General features: G+C 39.7%; 1 non-coding gene and 1 pseudogene across 1 annotated transcript; one reads left to right on the forward strand and one right to left on the reverse strand.

The window, feature by feature from the left end:
* The first annotated feature begins 1,911 nt into the window (after positions 1 to 1,911).
* On the forward strand, positions 1,912 to 2,414 carry LOC138991184 (U2 small nuclear ribonucleoprotein B'' pseudogene; annotated as a pseudogene).
* A 7,093-nt stretch (positions 2,415 to 9,507) lies between these two features.
* Positions 9,508 to 9,636, reverse strand: LOC138991296 (small nucleolar RNA SNORA19). Its single transcript, XR_011467325.1, has one exon. It is a non-coding gene; the product is annotated as a small nucleolar RNA SNORA19 (small nucleolar RNA).
* Positions 9,637 to 10,022: the final 386 nt, after the last annotated feature.

Raw genomic sequence — 10,022 nt, forward strand, 5'->3', positions numbered from 1 at the left:
AACGTCTGTCTAGTCAAAGCTATGGTTTTTCCAGTGCTCATGTATGGATGTGAGAGTTGGACTATAAAGAAAGCTGAGTGCCTAAGAATTGATGCTTTTAAACTGTGGTGTTGACAAAGGGTCTTGAAGTTCCTTGGACTGCAAGGAGATCCAACCAGTCCATCCTAAAGGAAATCAGTTCTGAATATTCACTGGAAGGACTGATGCTGAAGCTGAAGCTCCAATGCTTTGGCCACCTGATGGGAAGAGCTGACTCATTGGAAAAGACCCCAAAGCTAGGAAAGGTTGACGACAAAAGGATAAGGGTGTAGCAGAGGATGAGGTGGTTAGATAACATCACTGACTCAATGGACATGAGTGTGAGCAAATTTGAGGAGATAGTGAAGGACAGGGAAGCCTGGCAAGCTGCAATCCATGGAGTTGCAAAGTGTCGAACATGACTTAGTGACAGAACAACAACATTTAAATATCCCCAGCATCTTGTAATTTCATTTGCAGTTTTATCCTTTTTAAAAAAGCAAAAAATAATATTTATGTTTCCAATAAATTGCAATTGCATTTACTGACATATTTTATAAATTTCTGTGCTCCTCATAGCTTCTTGTGGTCCAGATCGTCCCTTTGGGTTTACTTTATTTCTAAATGAAGTACATCTTTGATAGTACCTTTAGTGAGAGGCTGTGGGTGTTAAGTTCCTTTAGTATTTTTTATGGTTAGTAATGTGTCTTTATTCTGTCTGAACTCCTAAATAGTAGCTGGGGTAGAGATTGCTAGCTGCCCAGCCCACAACTTGTCTTCCTCCTTCCTTGGAAACAGAATTGGAACACATTTTATTTAGGGCTGCTGTATGCTCAGCAGAAAGCCTATATTTTCTAGACGCTCATAGCCATGAGTGACTAATTAGATGTAAGCAGAAAACACTGAGTCGGGGGAGAACGTCCTAAAGAGAGCTGCCTTAGCCAAGAGGAGCACCCTTTCATCCTTGTCCTTTTTTTGTGGAACACAGGAGCCTTCCTAGGACAATAAAGAGAGAAGCCACAAGCTTAGGAAAGTAGAGGAGAAGCTCAGGAATGGATTTGGGTTCCTTTGATACAACACAATGAAACCCTCATTTAATTTGTGTAAGCCTCTCTTTAGGTCTCTGATGCTAACAGCAAAATTCAATTTTAGGGTGATGTTTGTTTTCCTCTCAGCCTTTGAGGATGCTGTATTATTGTACTTAGCAATCTATTGTCTGGAATCAGAGATCTGATGTTAGTCTAATTGTTCTATCTTCTTTTCTGATCCTTTTAAAGATTTCCCCATGGCTCTTATTATTTTTTTTAATGCACCTGTGGCTGGATTTATTTGTATTTATCTCACTAGATTCTTAGAATGTGCTTTCTGTTTAATGACTCATGCCTTTATCCAATTTTGGAAAGATTTTTAATAATTATCTCTTAAAATTTGAGTCCCTGTCATTCTTTTCATTCTCTCTTTTTTCTGGAGTTAGATGAATGTTAAGACTTCTCTCTCAGTTGTTCCTTCTTGTTGCTTAACTGCATTATATAGTGTGTGTGTGTGTGTGTGTTTCTGGGTGAATTCCTCAGTTCCATAATTTAGACTATGAAATTTTTATCATCTATTAAACTTGTAAAATTTACTGACATTTTTCTTCAATTTCAAGGATTTCTAATGAGTTCTCTCTTATTTTACTAGCCTCACTTTATTGCTGCCTAGTTTTGCTTAATGATAGCTTACTCTTTTCAATATGGAAGTTAGTTTCACTTTTCTCTAAGAACATACTAAAGATACTGTAATTAAAAGTCTGTCCAATTATACAAAATTAATTTCATCTAAAACACTCAAATCACAAAAAATTGAGGATGTGGCAGATGCCTCCATCTATTTGAACAAAATTTAACCCAGAACATGGATATCAGACCAAATCATACAATTTATATCAACCATATGAATGACAACATTAAAAAAGAAGCAAATTCAGTATGTCAGAACAGATTGTGGTATAATATCTAAAATGCATGGCACTTTTTCTGACAAAGAAAAGAAAAGAAGATAAAACTGTGTAACAAATGGCAACAATCGTGAACAAAAAGCCTGGTCAGGGAACACCAAATTAAGCTGATACCAAGGAAATGCAATACCAAGTTCTCAGGTCCTTGATCACCCTCCAAACTATATTTTATTCCTTGATAATTTACTGGAAGAGACTAGTGAAATGATGTTGACCATGTTGTTTAATCAGTTTCCTGGTTTCAAAGAAGTATCTCTGGTACTTTTGGGAGTACTTTCGGGAGGCATGACATTGCTTTAGTTGAATTTGAAGATGATGGACAGGCTGAAGCTACCAGGGATGCTTTATAGGGAAATAGGATACTATCCTATCCATGAAGATCACCTAATCAAAGAAGTAACATTTAGGATAGCTGTCTTTTAAAAAAAATTTTTTTTTGTTTATTTGGCTGTGTTGGGTCTTAGTTGTCCATTGCATGTGGGATCATAGTTCCCTGACCAGGGATTGAGTCCCCATTCCCTCTGTTGGCAGGCAGATTCTTAATCACTGGACCACCAGCTAAAGTCCCTAGGATAACTGTCTTTAAAATACTTGGTTTTGTTTATCAGATCAGATCAGTTGCTCAGTCGTGTCTGACTCTTTGCAACCCCATGAATCGCAGCACGCCAGGCCTCCCTGTCCATCACCAACTCCCGGAGTTCACTCAGACTCATGTCCATCGAGTCAGTGATGCCATCCAGCCATCTCATCCTCTGTCGTCCCCTTCTCCTCCTGCCCCCAATCCCTCCCAGCGTCAGAGTCTTTTCCAATGAGTCAACCCTTTGCATGAGGTGGCCAAAGTACTGGAGTTTCAGCTTTAGTATCATTCCTTCCAAAGAAATCCCAGGGCTGATCTCCTTCAGAATGGACTGGTTGGATCTCCTTGCAGTCCAAGGGACTCTCAAGAGTCTTCTCCAACACCACAGTTCAAAAGCATCAATTCTTCAGCGCTCAGCCTTCTTCACAGTTCAACTCTCACATCCATACATGACCACAGGAAAAACCATAGCCTTGAATAGACGAACCTTTGTTGGCAAAGTAATGTCTTTGCTTTTGAATATGCTATCTAGGTTGGTCATAACTTTCCTTCCAAGGAGTAAGTGTCTTTTAATTTCATGGCTGCAGTCACCATCTGCAGTGATTTTGGAGCCCAGAAAAACAAAGTCTGACACTGTTTCCAGTTTCCCCATCTATTTCCCATGAAATGATGGGACTGGATGCCATGATCTTCGTTTTCTGAATGTTGAGCTTTAAGCCAACTTTTTCACCCTCCACTTTCACTTTCATCAAGAGGCTTTGTAGTTCCTCTTCACTTTCTGCCATAAGGGTGGTGTCATCTGCATATCTGAGGTTTTTTATATTTCTCCTGGTGTTGTTTACAGTTTCACTTTAATAACATTTGGTCAGGCCACTTTAACAGTTGGGGGGAGAGGGGAAGTGTTTGTGAAATTTTCATGAAGGATTTAAAAAAAGTACCTAGACTGTGTTTGTGAAAGTGAAAGCTGCTCAGTCACGTCTGACTCTTTGTGACCCCATGGACTATACAGTCCATGGAATTCTCCAGGCCAGAATACTGGAGTGAGTAGCCATTCCCTTCTCCAGGGCATCTTCACAACCCAGGGACTGAACCCTGGTCTCTAGCACTGCAGGTGAATTCTTTACCAGCTGAATTGCCTTAATGAATTATGAATTGTGAAGGCCTTAATTTTGTACAATAAACTTTTATTTGTAAAAAACTAAAAAATTGTAACTATGTGTGGTGACGGATGTTAACAAGACTTACTGTTGTAATAACTTCACAATATCTACATATATCAATCTACATACTGTACTTTTGAAACTAGTACAATGCTATATGTCAATTATATCTCAATTTTTTAAAAAGCTGTACCAGAGAAAGAAAAACAACAGCTAATAAAATACTATTGGAAAAATACAACTAGAAGGATAATTACTGAATACAAACATTTGCTGCTGCTGCTGCTGCTGCTAAGTCACTTCAGTCATGTCCGACTCTGTGCGACCCCAGAGACAACAGCCCACCAGGCTTCCCCGTCCCTGGGATTCTCCAGGCAAGAACACTGGAGAGGGTTGCCATTTCCTTCTCCAACGCATGAAAGTGAAAAGTGAAAGTGAAGTCGCTCAGTCGTTCCCGACTCTTAGCAACCCCATGGACTACAGCCTACCAGGCTCCTCTGTCTATGGATTTTCCAGGCAAGAGTACTGGAGTGGGGTGCCAAATATAAACATCTACTTTTGCTTAAAACTATAGCTTTTTGCTGTACACACACAAAAATTATACACCTAAGCTAGGTTTGCATGAACTGGCCAGTGGTTACTATACAATCTCAGCGATATCCTCTTCACTCTGACCATATAGGCCCATATTTAGTTCCATAAACACGAGACTTGCCTACCTCAGGGTCTTTGTGCCTGCCTTTCTTTCTTCCCAGTGCTTGACAAGACTGGCTTTTTTCATCCTTTATGTCTTAATTAAAAACACCAAAATGAGAGCAGTGATTATCTCTACATGGTAGAATTTGATATAATTTATTTATATTTCCTTTTTATTTATTTTACTTCATATATTATGTTTTAAAAAGGAAGAAAGACACAAATTATTTTAATCTTTAGTATGCTAGTATACATAGGAAGGAATAAAATATTGATACTACAGTTCTCCCTAATGCTATTTATTTAAAAAATGATAATTTCATCTACAGTGGATTTGTGCTGCTTATCTGGCTGACTGCATTAACTTTTTTTCTTTTTAAATTAAAGTACAGTTGCTGTATAATCATAAGGGATTTGATTTAGGTCATACCTGAATGGTCTAGTGGTTTTCCCTGCTTTCTTCAATTTCAGTCTGAATTTGGCAATAAGGAGTTCATGATCTGAGCCACAGTCAGCTCCTGGTCTTGTTTTTGCTGACCGTATAGAGCTTCTCCATCTTTGGCTGCAAAGAATATAATAAGATTTTGGTGTTGCCCGTCTGGTGATGTCCATGTGTAGAGTCTTCTCTCATGTTGTTGGAAGAGAGCGTTTGCTATGACCAGTGCATTCTCTTGGCAAAACCCTATTAGCCTTTGCCCTGCTTCATTCCGTACTCCAAGGCCAAATTTGCCTGTTAATCCAGGTGTTCCTTGACTTCCTACTTTTGCATTCCAGTCCCCTATAATGAAAAGGACATCTTTTTTGTGTGTTAGTTCTAAAAGGTCTTGTAGGGCTTCATAGAACCATTCAACTTCAGCTTCTTCAACATTACTGGTTGGGACATAGACTTGGATTACCGTGATATTGAATGGTTTGCCTTGAAAACGAACAGAGATCATTCTGCCATTTTTGAGATTGCATCCAAGTACTGCATGTCGGACTCTTTTGTTGACCGTGATGGCTACTCCATTTCTTCTAAGGGATTCCTGCCCACAGTAGTAGATATAATGGTCATCTGAGTTAAATTCACCCATTCCAGTCCATTTTAGTTCTCTGATTCCTAAAATGTCGATGTTCACTCTTGCCATCTCCTGTTTGACCACTTCCAATTTGCCTTGATTCATGGACCTAACATTCCGGGTTCCTATGCAATATTGCTCTTTACAGCATCGGACCTTGCTTCTATCACCAGTCACATCCACAACTGGGTATTGTTTTTGCTTGGCTCCATCTCTTCATTCTTTATGGAGTTATTTCTCCACTGATCTCCTCTAACATATTGGGCACTTACCAACCTGGGGAGTTCCTCTTTCAGTGTCCTATCATTTTGCCTTTTCATACTGTTCATGGGGTTCTCAAGGCAAGAATACTGAAGTGGTTTGCCATTCCCTTTTCTAGTGGATCATATTCTGTCAGAATAAGTGAGAAATAGATTTAAGGGACTAGATCTTATAGACAGAGTGCCTGATGAACAATGAACAGAGGTTCGTGACATTGTACAGGAGACAGGGATCAAGACCATCCGCATGGAAAAGAAATACAAAAAAGCAAAATGGCTGTCTGAGGAGGCCTTACAAATAGCTGTGAAAAAAAGAGAAGTGAAAAGCAAAGGAGAAAAGAAAAGATATTCCCATTTGAATGCAGAGTTCCAAAGAATCGCAAGGAGAGATAAGAAAGCCTTCCTCAGTGATCAATGCAAAGAACTAGAGGAAGACAACAGAATGGGAAAGACTAGAGATTTCTTCAAGAAAATTAGAGATACCAAGGGAACATTTCACTCAAAGATGGGCTCGATAAAGGACAGAAATGGTATGGACCTAAAAGAAGCAGAAGATATTAAGAAGAGGTGGCAAAAATACACAGAAGAACTGTACAAAACATATCTTCATGACCCAGATAATCATGATGGTGTAATCATTCACCTAGAGCCAGACATCCTGGAATGTGAAGTCAAGTGGGCCTTAGAAAGCATCACTACGAACAAAGCTACTGGAGGTGATGGAATCCCAGTTGAGCTATTTCAAATCCTGAAAGATGATGCTGTGAATGTGCTGCACTCAATATGCCAGCAAATTTGGAAAACTCAGCAGTGGCTACAGGACTGGAAAAGGTCAGTTTTCATTCCAATCCCAAAGAAAGGCAATGCCAAAGAATGCTCAAACTGCCACACAATTGCACTCATCTCACATGCTAGTAAAGTAATGCTCAAAATTCTCCAAGCCAGGCTTCAGCAATATGTGAACCGTGAACTTCCAGATGTTCAAGCTGGTTTTAGAAAGGGCAGAGGAATCAGAGATCAAATTGCCAACATCCACTGGATCATGGAAAAAGCAAGAGAGCTCCAGAAAAACATCTATTTCTGCTTTATTGATTATGCCAAAGGCTTTGACTGTGTGGATCACAATAAACTGTGGAAAATTCTGAAAGAGATGGGAATACCAGACCACCTGACCTGCCTCTCGAGAAACCTATATGCAGGTCAGGAAGCAACAGTTAGAACTGGACATGGAACAACAGACTGGTTCCAAATAAGAAAAGGAGTACATCAAGCCTGTATATTGTCACCCTGCTTATTTAACTTATATGCAGAGTGCATCATGAGAAACACTGGTCTGGAAGAAGCACAAGCTGGAATCAAGATTGCCAGGAGAAATATCAATAACCTCAGATGTGCAGATGACACCACCCTTTTGTCAGAAAGTGAAGAAGAACTAAAGAGCCTCTTGGTGAAAGTGAAAGTGGAGAGTGAAAAAGTTGGCTTAAAGCTCAACATTCAGAAAACGAAGATCATGGCATCCAGTCCCATCACTTCATGGCAAATAGATGGGGAAACAGTGTCAGACTTTATTTTTCTGGGCTCCAAAATCACTGCAGATGGTGACTGCAGCCATGAAATTAAAAGACGCTTACTCCTTGGCAGGAAAGTTATGACCAACTTAGATAGCATATTGAAAAGCAGAGACATTACTTTGCCAACAAAAGTCCGTCTAGTCAAGGCTATGGTTTTTCCAGTGGTCATGTATGGATGTGAGAGTTGGACTGTGAAGAAAGCTGAGTGCAAAAGAATTGATGCTTTTGAACTGTGGTGTTGGAGAAGACTCTTGAGAGTCCCTTGTACTGCAAGGAGATCCAACCAGTCCATCCTAAAGGAGATTAGTCCTGGGTGTTCATTGGAAAGACTGATGCTGAGGCTGAAACCGCAATACTTTGGCCACCTCATGTGAAGAGTTGACTCACTGGAAAAGACTCCGATGCTGGGAGGGATTGGGGGCAGGAGGAGAAGGGGACGACAGAGGATGAGATGGCTGGATGGCATCACTGACTCAATGCACATGAATTTGGGTGAACTCCGGGAGATGGTGATGGACAGGGAGGCCTGGAGTGCTGTGATTCATGGGGTCACAAGGAGTCAGACACGACTGAGCCACTGAACTGAACTGATAGCTGCTGTACATGTATTAGCTTTTACTTTCTTAATGTATATTGGAATTTTGGTTTGAACGTTCATTTTGAGTGGGAAGTTTTGGTTTTTTATTTTTCCTCTCTTCCTCTTAGCCTTCTCTACCCAGATGTTTTACAGTTGCCTTTATCTGACTAGAGCTGTCAGGTGAAATATAGGATGTCCCATTAAATTTGAATTTCAGATAAATAACAGATAGTTTTTTAGTGTAAGAATGTCTCAAATATTGAATCAAAAATATCATAAATTTTTTTGCTTAACTGAAATTTAAATCTAATTGGGTATGGTGCATTAAAAAAAATTATTTATTTGGCTGCACTGGGTCTTAGTTTCAGCATGTGGGATCTAGTTCCCTGACCAGGGATCCATCCTGGGCCCCCTGCATTGGGAGTGTGGAGTGTTAGTCACAGACCATCAGCAAAGTCTCTGTGCTGCTATATCTGGCAACCTTATTCCTGTCATTCTATACCCCTATCCAGAACCAGATTTTATTACTGGGATTTTGGCTACCCCCCATATGATATTTAGGTCATCAAAAATTAATAAATAAAACAAAACAGCTGCCTTTTCAGAACCACAGAGAAAATTCTTGCTACATGAGAAATGAGAATTTGCTCTTCTCTGGTGAGAACTTTCTGCTGCTTAGAACATGTAAAAGACCAGTGCTCAAGCCTCAGCCCTTCCTCAGCTCTCCTTCTCCTTCTCTCTGATGTTACCATGCTCATCACCTGTAAATCCACCCAGTCAATAGAACATTGTCTTGTACACAGGTCAAGATAGTTAGATGTTGTGAAACTGTGATTTACAAAGGAAAGAGAAGAGGCCGTTCCTATCCCCAAAGAGTTTATAATCTAGTTTGAAGTCAGAACAAACACAAGAAAAAAATAGGAGGGAATTTTCAAAGCAGAATCAGGAGTCAGGGCTGACCAATTAGGCTGAGTCTGATACTGGGGAAAATGGATTCAGATGGTGTTCCACACAAGAAACCAGTATTTACTGGGCATCTGTCATAAGCCCCCTTGATGACTTCATTTAATTCTCATTACAGTTTTATGAAGCAGGACTGGTCATCTTGATTTGGAGGAATGACTGAGAAGGAAATTGAGGCTCAGAATAATTAGATGTCTTGCCCTGTATCACAGGATTAATCAATAGTCTTCTAATTCCACACACATTTTACTAAACCATAGACCAGTGCTGGTTAGTTAGTGCTGGGAAATGTTGCGGAGGGAGGTCAAATAATATAGGTCACATTTTAAAACAAAATGCAAATTTATAAAAAACATTGCAGCAATTTTACTCTAAAAGGACTACACTGCAACATTTTCCATCAGTTTTTTTCCTGTACTTTCTAAGAGACAGTAGATGGAGCAAAAGATATTGATCAAGGTCTTAGAATAGGAAAAGAGTTCAGAACTATGACTGTTGACATTTTTGTTAGTCTGTCTTGATGTCTATCCCTAACTTCCATGAGCTATAGCAAAACTAGACTATTTCTGCAGAGCTTATAGTAATTTGAATCGCCACACTAAATGCTGTTGTGAAATAAAGTGGATTTTTTATTTGTCTGAAGGAGACTGGCAGCATTTCTATTTAGTTTTACTACTAATTAACCTTCAATTATTTGTATAGCATGTAAGATTAACACTGCTCACATATACAAGAGAAAGCAGGTCAATGAAATGTGCACTGAAATAAACTGGATTTTGATGAATTCACTTGGAATGTGAGTTATTCTCTGAGAGAGCTGGGTGCTATAAAGTTTATATTCCTGAGTTGGGAATAACTATGTTTCATCTGAGTGGCAGAGATACAGCAACTTATTTCTGTCTCTGCAAATATGTGGCAATGGAGTTCATGCCATCACGCACCACCAACCTGTAGGCAACCACAGCTCTTTTCTGCTGCTTTATCAGCCTCTCCCATAGAACAGAGGGCATAAGACAGGGAGAGTATTTGCTGTAAGTTGAGCTTGCAGGCTGCCCACAAGGAAGATGGAGATTTCACAAGTGTTCTTGATGTAGAAGATGATATTTATGTGCAGTTACTCTGAGCACTGAATTGGAGAAAGGCATA

Source organism: Bos mutus, chromosome 16, assembly GCF_027580195.1.
Source record: "Bos mutus isolate GX-2022 chromosome 16, NWIPB_WYAK_1.1, whole genome shotgun sequence".
In the NCBI taxonomy this organism is placed as follows: domain Eukaryota; kingdom Metazoa; phylum Chordata; class Mammalia; order Artiodactyla; family Bovidae; genus Bos; species Bos mutus.